This window comes from Lithobates pipiens, unplaced genomic scaffold, assembly GCF_037356315.1.
Source record: "Lithobates pipiens isolate NorthernLeopardFrog02 unplaced genomic scaffold, aLitPip1_a1.2 Scaffold_23, whole genome shotgun sequence".
Taxonomy (NCBI): Eukaryota; Metazoa; Chordata; class Amphibia; order Anura; family Ranidae; genus Lithobates; species Lithobates pipiens.
Genome location: NW_027507785.1, coordinates 251,090,171 through 251,106,406, shown reverse-complemented (window position 1 = coordinate 251,106,406; position 16,236 = coordinate 251,090,171). Strand labels below are relative to the sequence as shown.

General features: G+C 43.8%; 1 protein-coding gene across 2 annotated transcripts in view; it reads left to right on the top strand.

The window, feature by feature from the left end:
* LOC143928261 (flavin-containing monooxygenase 5-like) overlaps positions 1-16,236 on the top strand; it is an 84,885-nt gene that overhangs the window by 21,013 nt on the left and 47,636 nt on the right. The window contains exon 1 of one of the 2 annotated variants that reach the window (XM_077453024.1): positions 14,603-14,747. The exons of the other annotated variant lie outside the window; for it this stretch is intronic. The gene's annotated coding sequence lies outside the window, so the exon portion shown is untranslated. Of the gene's footprint in view, positions 1-14,602; positions 14,748-16,236 lie in introns of those variants that run through there. 2 annotated transcript variants of the gene reach the window in all.

Below are 16,236 nucleotides of genomic sequence, written 5' to 3'. Positions count from 1 at the left end.
CACTCAAAAGGTTAAAGTAAATAAAATTTATTTAACATATATAGTCCATCAAGTGAACGTCTAACAGTCCTTGAAATGTGTAATATCAATCACAATTCCAAACTTGAGGTGACGTGAAAAAAGGTGAAATTCAACTTCTGATGTGTAGAATAATACCACCACCACGATAAAGAAGGGGAGAGGAGGCTTACCAAATGACGTGGACTCAGAGGAAGGCTTACGCCTCTCGAGTCATTTGGGCCTGTAGGTTAGCAAACCAGATAATCATACATCTAGTGTGTAATCTCCCGCAAGTCTTCAGGTCATGAAATCATCCGTAGCGATCCTCCTATAGTGCTCATCCCACGAAAATAGGGGGCTCAGGTATCAAAGACCATGGAAGTAGAAAACTAGCACAGCGTGATACAGTTTTAACATCCAATTTATTAAAAATTAATAATAAAATTACACTCACATTTGGTTCAATCGTAATAACATAGTCAGAAAATAGCAATGTCTGTAAGGGGGTCCACCCGACGCATTTCAACTGAACAGTCGTCCTCTGGGGTTATGGGGAATGCCTGTTTGGGGATGATCTGGACAAATATATCCAGAAGATTACCAGAGGCAAGACCACATTGTTACTGGTTAAGAAGAAGAATAAACATCCCTCATTTAGATGTCCTCTTTCCCCAGTCCCTGGAGCATCGACCTCCAGGCAGTGGCGACAGCCTCCCCAGTCCACTGCTAGGGGAAAGGTCCAAGGCCAAGCCCCAGGGCAAAAGAGGTGTTGGGGTCCAAGATCTGGTAAACAGAACCCCAAAGCTTCCTTATGAAGAGGTGCCCCCGCTCGGCCGAGTGGGGGGAAGGCTGCTGCCAATTGCAGAAGAGATTCAGGACAAATGGGTAACTTCCACAGTGTTTCTTGGCTACGAGTTGGAGTTCCGGGAGCTTCCACCATCACGGTTCCTAAGGTCAGGGGTCTCCAAGGATCCAGAAAAGAGGAGGCCCTTGTTTCTTGCCTTAGAACGTCTGTTATCCCAAGGGGTAATTATTAGACATGTGCAGAGTAAAATATTTTGTTTCGGAATTTCGTTTTCGTCCGAAAAATTTATTTATTTAGTTACTCCCGAAATTCGTTTTTATTTATTTCGTTTTTCGTTCAAAAATTGCATTCGTCCGAAAATCCACATGAATTATGGTCGAATCTGTCTTTGAAGGCTTATGGTGTCTGTCGAATGTATAAAGAAGATTCGACAGAGCTAGTATATAGCATACTTCATGTGAACTTTAGAACCCTATTAAAGTCTATAGGACTCCAACGTTCAAAATCTAAAGTGCTGATTTTAAAGGCTAATTTGCAAGTTACTGTCCTAAAAAGTGTTTGGGGGCCTGGGTCCTGCCCCAGGGGACATGTATCAATGCAAAAAAAGTTTTAAAAACGGCAATTTTTTCTGGAGCAGTGATTTTAATAATGAATAAAGTGAAACAATAAAAGTGTAATATTCCTTTAAATTTCTTAGGGGGGGGGGGTGTCTATAGTATGCCTGTGAAGGGGCGCATGTTTCTGGTGCTTAGAACTATCCCTGCACAAAGTGTCATTTATGCAGGAAAAAAAGTCCTTTAAAATCACTCGCAGCTATTATGAATTGTCGGCTCCGTAATACAGATAACACTCATTGAAAGTCATTGATAAAAATAAATAAATAAATAAATAAAAAAAAAGCGTGGGGGTCCCCCAAATTCAATTACCAGGCCCTTCAGGTCTGGTATGGATATTAAGGGGAACCCTGCGTCAAATTAAAAAAAAAAAATAATTGGCGTGGGGTTCCCCCTAAATATCCATACCAGACCCTTCAGGTCTGGTATGGATATTAAGGGGAACCCCACGTCAAATTAAAAAAAAATTGACGTGGGGTCACCCTAAAAATCCATACCAGACCCTTTATCCGAGCACGCAACCTGGCAGGCCTCAGGAAAAGAGGTGGGGATGAGAGAGCGCCCCCCCTCCCTCCTGAACCGTACCAGGCCACATGCCCTCAACATTGGGAGGATGCTTTGGGGGGTCTGTGACCCCCTCAAAGCACCTTGTCCCCCATGTTGATGAGGACAAGGGCCTCATCCTCCCAACCCTGGCCGGTGGTTGTGAGGGTCTGCGGGCGGGGGGCTTATCAGAATCTGGTAATCCACTCTTGCTATCCAGCGACGGATGATCATCTCTCCGGGTTTCCAGCGACGCTGATCTCATCCAGCGCAGCGAATCCATCCACCTTCTGTCTCCACTGAGGAGACACTGCAGGGATTTCGGCGGACTGATAAAATGAATAATAACCCCGCACCCCTCTGATGTAACGGAAACCTGCCTGTGTTACATCAGAGGGGTGCGGGGTCACCCATACGTCACGGGGAAGCCCAGGTTTCCCCTTGCGTCAGAGGGGGGCGGGGTCAGGTGACGGGTGGCCCCGCCGTCCGTATATAAGAAACGTCAGGCCGCCGAAATCCCTGCAGTGTCTCCTCAGTGGAGACAGAAGGTGGATGGATTCGCTGCGCTGGATGAGATCAGCGTTGCTGGAACCCGGAGAGATGATCGTCCGTCGCTGGATAGCAAGAGTGGATTACCACCGCTGGAATCTTTTTTTTAAATTTTTGTACCCCCTTACCATTTCAAACAGGGGGGGGGCTGGAGCTGGGGGTCCCCTTGTTAAAGGGGGCTTCCAGATTCTGATAAGCCCCCCGCCCGCAGACCCTCACAACCACCGGCCAGGGTTGTGAGGATGAGGCCCTTGTCCTCATCAACATGGGGACAAGGTGCTTTGAGGGGTCACAGACCCCCAAAGCATCCTCCCAATGTTGAGGGCATGTGGCCTGGTACGGTTCAGGAGGGATGGGGGGGGGGCACTCTCTCGTCCCCCCCTCTTTTCCTGCGGCCTGCCAGGTTGCGTGCTCGGATAAAGGGTCTGGTATGGATTTTTAGGGGGACCCCACGTCAATTTTTTTTTCAATTTGACGCAGGGTTCCCCTTAATATCCATACCAGACCTGAAGGGCCTGGTAATTGAATTTGGGGGACCCCCACGCTTTTTTAAATTTTTAAATTTATTTTTTTATCAATGACTTTCAATGAGTGTTCTCTGTATTACGGAGCCGACAATTCATAATAGCTGCGATTGATTTTAAAGGACTTTTTTTCCTGCATAAATGACACTTTGTGCAGGGACAGTTCTAAGCACGGGAAACATGCGCCCCTTCACAGGCATACTATAGACACCCCCCCTCCCCCCCCTACGAAATTTAAAGGAATATTACACTTTTATCGTTTCACTTTAATCATTATTAAAATCACTGCTCCCGAAAAAACTACCGTTTTTAAAACTTTTTTTTTTGCATTGATACATGTCCCCTGGGGCAGGACCCGGGTCCCCAAACACTTTTTAGGACAGTAACTTGCAGAATCTTTTCTCTCTGTCAAATCTTTTTTCTCTGTCGAATATTTTCTCTATATAATCTTGGACTAATAGAGGTAAGGTTAGGCACATTCGACCACAGGTTCTATAGACACAGATTATTGTCAGAGTCACGTCGAATCTCCTATTCTATATCGAACTGTTGTAACAATGAAAACGAAAATAAAGCATTTATTTATGTCGGATCTTTCGTTTTTCGGATTCTGTACTTTCGTTATCGTTTGTCAAAACGAAAATAGCTGAAATTCGGACGAAAATGCATTCGGACAAAAACGAATGCACATGTCTAGTAATTATAGAAGTAGCCTATGAAGAGTAAGGCCCGGAGGTTCTACTGAAACCTCTTTACTGTTCCAAAACCAAACTGGGATGTCAGACTTATTCTAGATCTAAAAGACCTGAATCAGTTCATTCATTCAGTTCATTCAGTTCAACATTCGCTCTTTCTGCATGGAGTCAATCCGCTCAGTGGTTTCCTCCCTTCAGGGAGGAGAATTCCTGGCATCAATAGACATCAAAGATGCATATTTACATGTGCCAATATTTCCCACTCACCAAAAGTTTCTAAGGTTTGGATCAGCGCCACTTCCAATTTGTGGCCCTATCTTTTGGTCTTGCTACTGCACCTCAAATGTTCACAAAAAGCTGCCATTGGCAAAACTAAGGGTTCAAGGCATAACAGTGACAGCCTATCTAGACGATTTGCTACTGGTAGAACAGTCTGTTGCACTATTAGACCGCAATGTGCTCAGCACAGTGGAGTACTTGGAGTAATTAGGCTGAGTCTTCAATCCAGAAAAAAATCATCCTTACAGCCCCTATAAAGGCAGGAGTATTTTGAAATGGTCATAGACACAATCCAAAGCAAAGTATTTTTACCCGGTCAAAAGCCAAAGCTATAAAGGATTTGGTCCGGGTAATTGCTCATTGTCCATTGCAAGGAAAAGTCCTTCCATTCGACTATGCATGAGACTATTAGGGAAAATGGTGGCCTCATTCGAGGCTATTCCTTACTCCCAGTTTCACTCAAGGCCTTTACAGAGCAGCATTCTCTTGGCTTGGAACAAAAGAGTTCAAGCCTTGGATCTTCCAGTGTGCCTATCACCTTGTGTACGCCAGAGCAGTTGGTGGTTGCTGACCAAAAATGTACTAAAAGGAAAAATCCTTTGTCCCAGTTACTTGGAAAGTCATAACCACAGATGCCAGCCTAATAGGCTGGGGAGCAGTTCTAGAAGAAGTTTCCACTCAGGGAAGATGGTTCAGAGCCGAAGGACTCTTGCTCATCAACATTCTGGAGATACGGGCAATTCATCTAACCCTCAGGGTATGGATTTACAGGTTGCAAGGTTGCCCTGGTCGGATACAGTCCGACAATGCTGCGGCAGTGGCCTATATCAATCACCAAATAGGCATCAGGAGTCTGGATGCCAAAAAAGAGGTGAATCACATTTTTCTTGGGCATGTTCCTTGCCTGTCTGTGGTCTTTATTCCAGGGGTAGAAAATTGCCAGGCGGTCTTCCTAAGCCACCAGCAGCTATGTCCAGGAGAATGGTCTATACACCCCAACATATTTCAGGCCATATGTCGAAAATGGGGTACTTTGGCTGTGGACCTGTTGGCTACCAGGTTCAACAGAAAATTGGACATCTTTGTGTCAAGAACAAAGGATGCACTAGCATAGGGGTCATATGCCTTAACGATTCCATTGGATCAGTACTCTCTGATCTATGCATTCCCTCCAGTTCTGCTTCTCCCGCAATTCCTTCAGAGGGTCAAAAAGGAAGGGAAGCTGGTAAGTCTGGTGGCCCCGGCTTGGTCCAGATGATTTTGCTATGTGGAGATCGTAAAGATGTCAGAAGGAAGACCTTGGGTTCTTCCGCTACGCCCACATTCTATTCATATGTTTCCTGGTGTGAATCCAGGGGATGGCATCCTAGAAAGTATGCCATTAGCAGAATTATTGGCTTTCTACAATTAAGCGTTGAAAAAAAGCTGGCCTTGAGCACTATCAAGGGCCAGATCTCGGCCTTGTCAGTATTCTTTTAAAGACCACTTGCCTCTCATTCCCTGATCCAGGCCTTTGTTCAGGGGGCACTGTGCTTGAATCCGCCAGTTAAGCCTCCCGTGTGGTCATGCTTGTTTTACAGAAACAACCTTTTGAACCCTTGCACCGTGCTTCTTTAGTTCTTTTGACAATGAAATTGTTTTTTTCTGGTAGCAATATCCTCAGCTAGGAGGGTATCAGAATTAGTAGTGCTTTCTTGTAAAGAGCCATATTTGATTATTCACCAAGACAGGGTGGTGTTGCGTCCTCACCCAACTTTTTTTGCCTAAAGTGGTTTCAAGATTCCATCTGAATCAAGATGTGGTCCTACCGTTCCTTTTTCCAGATCCACAAGGGAGGAGTTGTTACACTCTCTAGATGTTGTAAGAGCAGTCAAAATCTATCTGCAGGCAACAGCTCAGATACGAAAGACTGATTGTCTATTTATTTTGCCAGAAGGCCTTGAGAAGGGCCAGGCAGCATCAAAATCCACTATCTCTAGATGGATTTGACAGGCTTATGGTGTAAAGAAGAAAATTCCTCCTTTTCAGGTTAAAACGCACTCGACTAGGGCAGTTAGTGGTTCATGGGCAGTGGATCACTAGGCCTCCATGGCTCAGATATGCAAGGCTGCAACTTGGTCTCCGGTCCATACATTCACTAGATTCTACTAAGTGGATTTGAGAGGGCATAAGGATGCCACCTTAGGGTGCAGTGTGCTGCAGGCAGCAGTATAAGTCCTGTTGTCCGTTGGCGGTCTGTGTTTTCTGATCTGTGTCTCCCTCCCCTCAAATTTGGGCATTACTCTGGGACATCCCACTAAGTAATTATCAAAGGCTCTGTGTCCCGTGATGTATGAACAAGAAAATAGGAATTTTTAAAACAACTTACCTGTAAAATCCTTTTCTTGGGAATACATCACAGAGCTCCCGTCCCTCTTTGGGATTATACGTGGGGATACTTATTGCTTTGCTACAAAACTGAGGTACTCTCCATGTGGGAGGGTTTATATAGGTGAGGAACTCATCTTTAACCACTTGCTGACCAGCGCACGACGATGTACGTCGACAGAATGGCACGGGCAGGCAAATGGGCGTACATGTACGTCCCTTTAAAATTTCCCGCCCTGCCATTGGGAGCGCGCCGCCTGCGGCGCGCTCCCGCACTGGTCGGGACCACCGTGAGTCCGGTCGCGGGACCCGCGGACTCGATCGCTGCGGGCATACCCGCGATCGTCTCACGGAGCGGCCAAATGAAGAAATGCCGTTGTAAACAGCATTTCTCCATTCTGCCTAGCAACTAGTGACGCTGATCTCTGCTCCATGTGATTGGAGCAGAGATAACTGTTCACTAAATGAAAGCCCAACCCCCCCACAGTTAGTAACACACCCCTAGGAACACTTAACCCCTACACTGCCACCCACTGGTTAACCCCTTCACTGCCAGTGTCATTTACACAGGAATCACTGCATTTATATAGCAGTGATTACTGTATAAATGACAATGGTCCCAAAAATGTGTCAAAAATGTCCGATGAGTCCCCCACAATGTCGCAGTCACAATAAAAATCGCTGATCGCCGCCATTACTAGTAAAAAAAAAATAATAAAAAATTATTAATAAAAATGCTATAAAACTATCCCTATTTTGTAAACGCTATAACTTTTGCGCAAACCAATCAATAATCGCTTATTGCAATTTTTTTTACCAAAAATATGTAGAAGAAAACGTATCGGCCTAAACTGAGGGAAAAAAATGTTTTTTTATATATTTTTGGAGGATATTTATTATAACAAAAAGTAAAAAATAATGCGTTTTTTTTTCAAAATTGTTGCTCTATTTTTGTTTATAGCGCAAAAAATAAAAACCGCAGGGGTGATCAAATACCACCAAAAGAAAGCTCTATTTGTGGGAAAAAAAGGACGTCAATTTTGTTTGGGAGCCACGTCGCACGACCGCGCAATTGTCAGTTAAAGCGACGCAGTGCCGAATCGCAAAAAGTGGTCTGGTCTTTGACCAGCAAATTGGTCCGGTCTGAAAGTGGTTAATTAGGGTTGCCAGTGTCCAATCACCTGATGGTGACTATCTAACCCACTAAGTAATTATCAAAGGCTTTGTGATGTATTCCCAAGAAAAGGAATTTACAGGCAAGCTGTTTTAAAAATCCTATTATCCACACAGCAAGTTGTGAGACAAATATAGATTTCAAGCTGCCATGACCAGCTATTTGATTTATTTATTTTTTTAAATAAAGGGGAGGGTGGATGGGTACATATAAAACGCACCTTGTCCTAAAGAAATAGTACCCGAAAAGATATTTTTCTATGATAGGGCAAGTGGACTATACATGATGCTGCAAGGATCCAATACACAACTTTGTATATAAACAAACATTTCTTTTACAGGCATTCTCCAGGTTACAAACAAAACAAGGTCTCTAGGTTTGTTCCTACGTTGAATTTGTATGTAAGTCGGAACAGGTACATTTTTTAAGTGTAACTCCAGCCCAAAAAAATATTTTCAGTTTTTTTTGGAAAGCATGTGGAAAACAAGGATTGGTGATGCAGCTTCAGTGGAGACACCTTTTTCCCATGATAACACACTATCAGATTTTCTGCTGATTTTTTTCCTTCAGATTTACCAAAACCTTATAATATGAGGTCAAACCTTAGGAGTTTCAATGTGTATGCAATCAGGCAGGCCCTTGCACTACATGGTTTTGGTAAATCTGAAGACAAAAATCAGCAGAAAATATGATAGTGTGTATGGGGCTTTACAGGAGTGAATTTCCCTTCCTAGATTTCATGCCACTTCCTGTTGCCTTTCTCCATTTTTAAGTAGGAGTCATTTGTAAGTCCGATGTTTGTAACCTGGGGACGGCCTGTATTGGATGTCATGGAATAAAAACAATAAAACCAGCCTCCTAATGGCTTAACAGTAAATGCTCAATTTGCTTTTAGAGCTTGGAACCTTGGAAATGAAGTAAGAAGCACAAGATTATGTAGATGCTTCACATACCAGAAGATATCCACAAGAAAAAGTTCATATACTGTATCTCAATGTGTTTTGCAGGCATACAAACCAGGACAGAAGGAAAATCTATATATATCAAAAATTCACAAATAGATATGGGATAGTACATATATGTATACAAATCATATACCAAAAGAGAAAGTAAACATAATATTGTACAAACCAGTCAACAATGCTCACAATAGTCAGCAGTGAAGCCCTGTGGCCACACATGCTCATGCATTTGAACCTCCTGGGTTGTTAAAGCGGGAGTCCACCGGGACTCCGGGTTTTTTTTTTTTTTTTTTAAAAGCCAGCAGCTACAAATACTGCAGCTGCTGACTTTTAAATAGTGATACTTACCTGTCCAGCGCGCCCGCGATGTCGGCACCCGAAGCCGATCGCTCGCTCGGCTGCCGGGTCCAGCCGTCATCTTGGGTATGGGAATCAGGAAATGGAGCCTTTCGGCTTCATTTCCCGGTTCCCTACTGCGCATGCGCGAGCCGCGCGGCGCAATCCGGACGGTCCCCGCTGCCTCTGGGAGCTGTGTGTTTCCCAGCAGGCAGCGGGGCACTTGCTGAAGGGGGCGGGCGCTTGCGGAACGGGGCATAACGTACGCCCCGTTCCACAGAGAGTTAGCCCGGAAGTGGGTGCAGTTACCTGGATTATCCAGGTAACTGCACCCCCCTCCCCCCTGAAAGGTGCCGATTGTGGCGCCGGAGGGGGGGGGGATTCCGATGAGCGGAGGTCCATTTTAGGGTGGACCTCCGCTTTAAGCCAATAGGAGGCTGGTTTTAATGTTTTATTCCATGGAATCCCATGAAATCCAATAAAAGATTTTTTATACAAAGTTGTGTATTGGATCCTTGCAGCACCATATAGGGAGGTTGATTCACTAAAGGCAAATATACTGTGCACTAGAAGTGCACTGCAAGTGCAGTTGCTCTAGAACTGAGGGGAAGCTTTGCTAATTTCCATCATTGTGTGCAAGCAAAAAAAAAATACTTTTTTATTTTCCTTGAATATTCCCCTCTGGAGCACTTGTACTTGCATTGCACTTGAAGTGCACAGACTATTTACCTTTAGTAATTCAACCCCAAAGTCTATTTGCCTTATCAAAGAAAAAAATCTTTCCAGGTATTTTTTATTTTCTATTTAATTTATTTATTTTTTTTTATAAAATATTTGTGCTTTTAAATGAAATGCAATACACAACATCCATAATTTAATAAAATGATGAAACATGGTTCAAATGCAACTTAATTCCTCACTTAACAAATATTACAAAGAGAACGGAATACCTGCACCATAGATTGTGAGACAAATATGAATCTCAAGTTGCCATGACTAATATCAGAGGTAACTGTTTACCACTCACTTGCTGAATTTTAAACCTACAATAAATAGAACGACATTGCATATCTAAAGCCCCATACACACTATCAGATTTTCTGCTGAGTTTTTCCTTCAGATTTACTAAAACCATATAATATGAGGTCAAACCTTAGGACATGCAATGTGTATGCAATAAGGCAGGCCCTTGCACTACATGGTTTTGGTAAATCTGAAGGAAAAACTCAGAAGAAAATCTGATAGTGTGTATGGGGCTTAAGATATTTTCTCTACTATGTACATTTTAGAGTAATAAAGGTCATATTCATAATAATGTTTTCATTTGAGATTGCTTAGTGGAGGAAATTTGGGCTAATGTATTATGTAAAAACAAAGGTGTATTAAAAGGCCTAGGCAAAACACAAACTCAGCGCCAGTTCAGTCCTCAAACAAATCAGCAGCAGAGGAAACACGGAGAGAAATGTTAAAAAATCCAAGAATATTTAAAAAGATCAAGCAGCTGTTTAAAAGATCAAAAATGCCAAAACATTAGTAAAAATATTCACAGTCCAATTACTGAAAACAGAGTTAATAAAACAGCGCTAAAAATTATATTACTCCAATATCACAGTGTATGGTCTTCCCCACACAGCGCAGTTAATAAATAGTGAGCATGCCCTCTGTTTAAGTCCGTGGTGACGAAACCAGTCAGGGCATGACCAACGCGACAGCTCAGCGGTGGTGCTCTGTGCTTCACAGCCCTCCTGTGTTCTAACCGGCAGTGTTAGAAGCTTCTGACAGGAAATGTGCATTCCACCTTGGACAGCTGAGTATAACGAGAGCGCCCTCTGCATTTGTGCACTTTTATGCTTGTGATTGAATTACTTGATGTATGCAGTTTTTACTAAGGGGTCTTGTTATGCATTGGGGGTTTGTCTTTAATAAATGAGATTACACTATGCGCGGATTCTCTTGCATTTTATGATAATACCGTGGAACCTCTGCATTTCTGAAAACTTGTGGGTGATGATGATGAGGAAATAGGACGCTGCTCTGTAACAGCTAGTTGTCTTGAATGCCAATTTACCCAGGGGGAGTGTGCAGCACGTGGTGGACTGTATTTACATCTCGGTGACAGGTGCACTTTCTGTATACCTTGGAGTCTACACTCAGAATCATCTCTCCATTTTAAACTGTCTTACTCTATCACCCACTATTTATTAACTGCACTGTGTGGGGAAGACCATACACTGTGATATTGGAGTAATATCATGTTTTAATAACTCTATTTTCAGTAATTGGACTGTGAATATTTTTACTAATGTTTTGTTTATTGTTTATTGTGTTTATGTTTATTAACCACTAGGCGCCCGCGGTATAGCCGAAAGACGGCTGCAGCGCGGACGCCAATTGCCGGGAGGCCGTCCCTGAACGTCCTCCTGTTTACTTCCTTGGTGCGTGCTCCCGTGAGCCCGCATCAGGGAAGTTCAGCCAGTCACAGATCGCTTTAAACGGCTAATCACAGCGGCCGTTTACAGCATGATCGGACCTGCCAATGAGAGATGATCTCAAGTGTAAACATATGAGATCATCTCTCATTGCCGGCTCTCTATCCTCACACAGAGACGGCATGTGAGGAGAGAGAGGATCTGTGCTGCATCTGACAGTGCCAACGGATTTGTGCAAGTAGATTTTTTAGTTGAAAACACACATCAGTGCCCATACAATGTCACAGTGCTCATCGCTGTTAGTGTCACAGTGCCATCTATCAGTGCCATCTATCAGTGCCATCTCAGTGCCATCTGTCATCAGTGCCATCTGTCAGTGTCACCTGCCACATCAGTGCCACCTGTCAGTGTCACCTGCCATACCAGTGTCACTTGTCAGTGTCACCTGCCACATCAGTGCCATGATATATCAGTGCCACGTTTCATCAGTGCCACGTCTAATTTTTTTATTATTATTATTATACAGGATTTATATAGCGCCGACCGTTTACGCAGCGCTTTACAACATTGGGGTAGACAATACAATACAATACAATTCGAGACAAGGGGAATCAGAGGGCCCTGCTTGTTAGAGCTTACAATCTAGGAGGGAGGGTCAAGTTATACAAAAGGGTAATAGCTGTGGGGGATGAGCTAATGGAGACAATAGTGAAGTTGTTAGATGGAGGCAGGATAGGCTTCTCTGAAGAGGAAAGTTTTCAGGGATCGCCTAAAAGTGGATACATTTGGAGACAGTCTGACAGATTGGGGTAGTGAGTTTCAGAGGATGGGCGAGGCTCGGGAGAAGTCCTGTAGGTGGATATGGGAGGAGATGATGAGGGAGCTAGAGAGCAGGAGGTCTTGGGAGGAACGAAGTGGGCGATTAGGTTGGTATTTTGAAACTAGGCTAGTGATGTAGCTGGGGGCAGAGTTGTGGATGGCTTTGTAAGCAAGTGTTAGTATTTTGAATTTAATTCGTTGGGCAAGTGGCAGCCAATGGAGGGATTGGCAGACAGGGGTAGCAGACACTGTGCGGTTTGTAAGGTGTATGAGTCTGGCAGTGGTATTCATGATGGACTGAAGGGGGGGATAGTCTAAAGGTGAACCAATGAGGAGGGAGTTGCAGTAGTCAAGGCGAGAGATAACCAGGGAGTGAATTAGGAGCTTTGTGGTTTCATTGGTTAGAAAGGGACATAGTTTAGAGATGTTGCGGAGGTTGAGGTGGCAAGCTTTGGAAAGTGATTGGATGTGGGGCTGAAAGGAGAGTTCAGAGTCCAGGATAACACCTAGCAACCTGACATGTGGGGATGGGTGGATGGTTGTGCCATTACTCTTGACAGAGAAGTCAGGGGAAGAGGCGCGTGGGGCAGGAAATATTATAAGTTCGGTCTTGGACAAGTTGAGTTTAAGGAAGTGTTGTGAAATCCATACAGATATGTCTGTTAGTAAGTTGGTGATGCGTGAGGAGACTGAGTGAGTTGAGGGGTGGAGATCAGTACATCAGTACAATCTGTCACCAGTGCCATCTGCCAGTGTCACGTGTCATCAGTGCCACTTATCAGTGCCAACTCTTAGTGTCACCTGCCACATCAGTGTCACCTGGCAGTGTCACCTGGCACATCAGTGTCACCTGCCACATCAGTGTCACCTGGCAGTGTCACCTGCCACATCAGTGTCACCTGCCACATCAGTGTCACCTGTCAGATCAGTGTCACCTGTCAGATCAGTGTCACCTGCCACATCAGTGTCAGTTGTCAGATCAGTGTCACCTGCTACATCAGTGTCACCTGCCACATCAGTGCCATCTGTCACCAGTGCAATCTTCCACGTGTCATCAGTGCCACATATCAGTGCTATTTGTGAGAATGCCACAAAGATTATTTTCAGCCGAGGAGGCATACAATATTCTTGCGGCTGACGTGAGCAACAGGGAGCTTTCTGCTTCGGATTCCTCATATTTGGATTGTGAGTCTGACGTGGACTACGAGTCTATCCTAACCAGTGGAACACAGACAGCCTCAGAGGAGGATGAGAGTCTGCCCATCAGACAAAGGCGTACTGGTGAGGAGGCAGTACCATCCATCAGCACCGCAATGCCGTCCATCAGCACCGCAATGCCATCCACCAGCACCGCAATGCCAACCACCAGCACCGCAGTACCTCGGCAAAGGCCGCATACCAGTGGGGTGTCACCTCAGTCCCAAAGGGTTAGGTCCCATGTCAGCCTTCCCCATTCCCTTCAGAACCCCTTATGGCTTCATCCCAATTCAGGAGAAGCTATCATTCCCCCTTTCACTACGCAGCCAGGAGTCCAGGTGGACACAGAAAAATTTTCACCAATCAATTTTTTCAACCTTATTTTTACTGAGGACACGCTTGCATCAGTTGTGGTCCAGTGCGACCTATATGCCCAACAATTTATAGCAAGCAACCCAACGTCCTATTATGCCATTCCCAACGAGTGGAGAGCCCTAACAGTGGAGGAATTTTTGGGCCTCACATTTTGTATGGGACTAACCAAAAAAATGTTTTACGTTTGTATTGGTCTACCCTCCCCATCCACCACATGCCCATCTTTTCCCCAGTAATGCCCAGGAGCAGATATCTCATGATTATGAGATTCCTACACTACAATGATAATACCCAGTGCCCTCCCCGAAATGACCTACATTTTGACAAGCTTTATAAAATTCGGCCACTACTCAATTATTTTTCTGTTATCTTCCCCAGGTTGTTTAACCCAGACCAACACATTTGCGTGGAGGAGTCCCTTGTCAAATTTACTGGCAGTCTGGGCATAAAACAATTTTTATTGCCTCCAAAAGGGCCCGCTATGGGGTGAAGATGTACAAATTGTGCGACAGCGCTACAGGGTATACCTATGCGAAGGGAAGGACATCCAGCTACATCCCCCCCAATTGCCCAGAATACATTGGATCGAATGGGAAAGTCCTTTGGGAAATCATAAATCCACTCCTGGAGAAAGGCTACCATATGTATGTGGACAACTTTTATAAAAGTTTACCCCTGTTCCGCAACCTTCACAGAAAGAACACTCCAGCAGTGGAGGACCGTCCATAGGGGGCGCGTGGGGTCATTCTCCTGCATCTCCTTCTGTCTGGACAGAGCCATGGACTGGCGGTGTGTTACTTTCGTTTTGGCTCTGTGTGGATGAGAAGCCCAGGTAATATTACTAACAACCTGTAAATGATCTGTCCACCCCGCACATCTACAGCAGCACCTTGTGCTGTATGTATTTCTGTGGGATGGAGGGAGCCGTGTTATGCTTCACCTCTGCCCTGGAATCAACCTCTGCTCCAGTCCTTCACCCGACAATCTGCTGGAGCCTTCATTACACATCTCCTGTATGTGTATATACTGTGTATACAACGAGGGCTCCCAGCACTGCGTCCTACTGTCATCCTCCACAGGTCAGTGTTCTCTCTCTCCCTCTCTCTCTCTATCTATCTGTATGTCTGTCTATCTGTATGTATGTATGTATGTATATCTATCTATCTGTATGTATATCTATCTGTCTATCTGTATCCATATCTATCTATCTATCTATATGTATATCTGTCTGTCTATCTGTATGTATATCTATCTATCTATCTATATGTATATATGTATATCTATCTATCTATCTATCTATCTGTATATATGTATATATGTATATATATCTATCTATCTATCTATGTCTGTCTGTCTGTCTATCTATATGCATATCTGTCTATCTATCTATCTATCTGTATATCTATCTGTATATCTATCTATCTGTATATCTATCTATCTATCTATCTATATCTGTCTGTCTGTCTATCTATATGCATATCTGTCTGTCTGTATCTATCTATCTATCTATCTATCTATATGTATATCTATCTATCTATCTATCTATCTATCTATCTATCTATCTATCTATCTATCTATCTATCTATGTATATCTATCTATCTATCTATCTATCTATCTATCTATCTATCTATCTATCTATCTATGTATATCTGTCTGTCTATCAATCTCTATGTATGTCTGTCTGTCTATCTATCTCTATGTATGTATGTCTGTCTGTCTATCTATCTCTATGTATGTCTGTCTGTCTATCTATCTCTATGTATGTCTGTCTATCTATATATATATAATTTGTCTGTCTTTCTGTCTGTCTGTCTGTCTGTCTGTTTAACTGCATATCTACCTGTCTGTATGTCTATTTATCTGTTTAACTGCATATCTACCTGTCTGTATGTCTATCTGTCTGTCCTATCCAATCGATACCTCTGTCTTTCTGTCTATAGGCCCCATGTTGGGGAGGGGGGGTTGGTTGGTTTTTTTTTGCGCCCCCCTAAAAAAATGGAGCACCAGCCGCCACTGCACTCCAGCACGTGGCACCATAAGGAAGAACCGGAAGAGCTTTCCTCAAAGCCTCATCAACAAGAAGCTAAGAAGAGGGGAGACGGCGAGCTTACGGAATGAGGAAATTCTGGCTGTGAAGTGAAGGGACAGAAGGGATGTGTACGTTCTTTTATCGATCCACAATAATACCTTCGTGGAGATCAACAGGAGGGATGGACGAGTTCAAAAGCCAACATGTATCCACGATTACAATATGTTCATGGGGATGTCGACTTCAATGACCAAATGCTCGAACCCTACCTTGCCACAAGATGAACATACCAGTGGTATAAAAAAGTTTCCATTTATTTTTTTAATTTGGCCATATACAACAGCTACGTTATTTATCACAAATCCACTGAAAGACCCAAATCCTTCCTTGCCTACCAAGAGGAAATCACCACTGTCCTTGTATTCCCAAATGGCCCACCAGAAACCATTCAATCTGATGTGATTAGTAGACTCTCCGAACGCCACTTTCCCGAAAAAAATCCCTCCCAGACCAACAGGCCAAAAATGGCAGAAAAAAT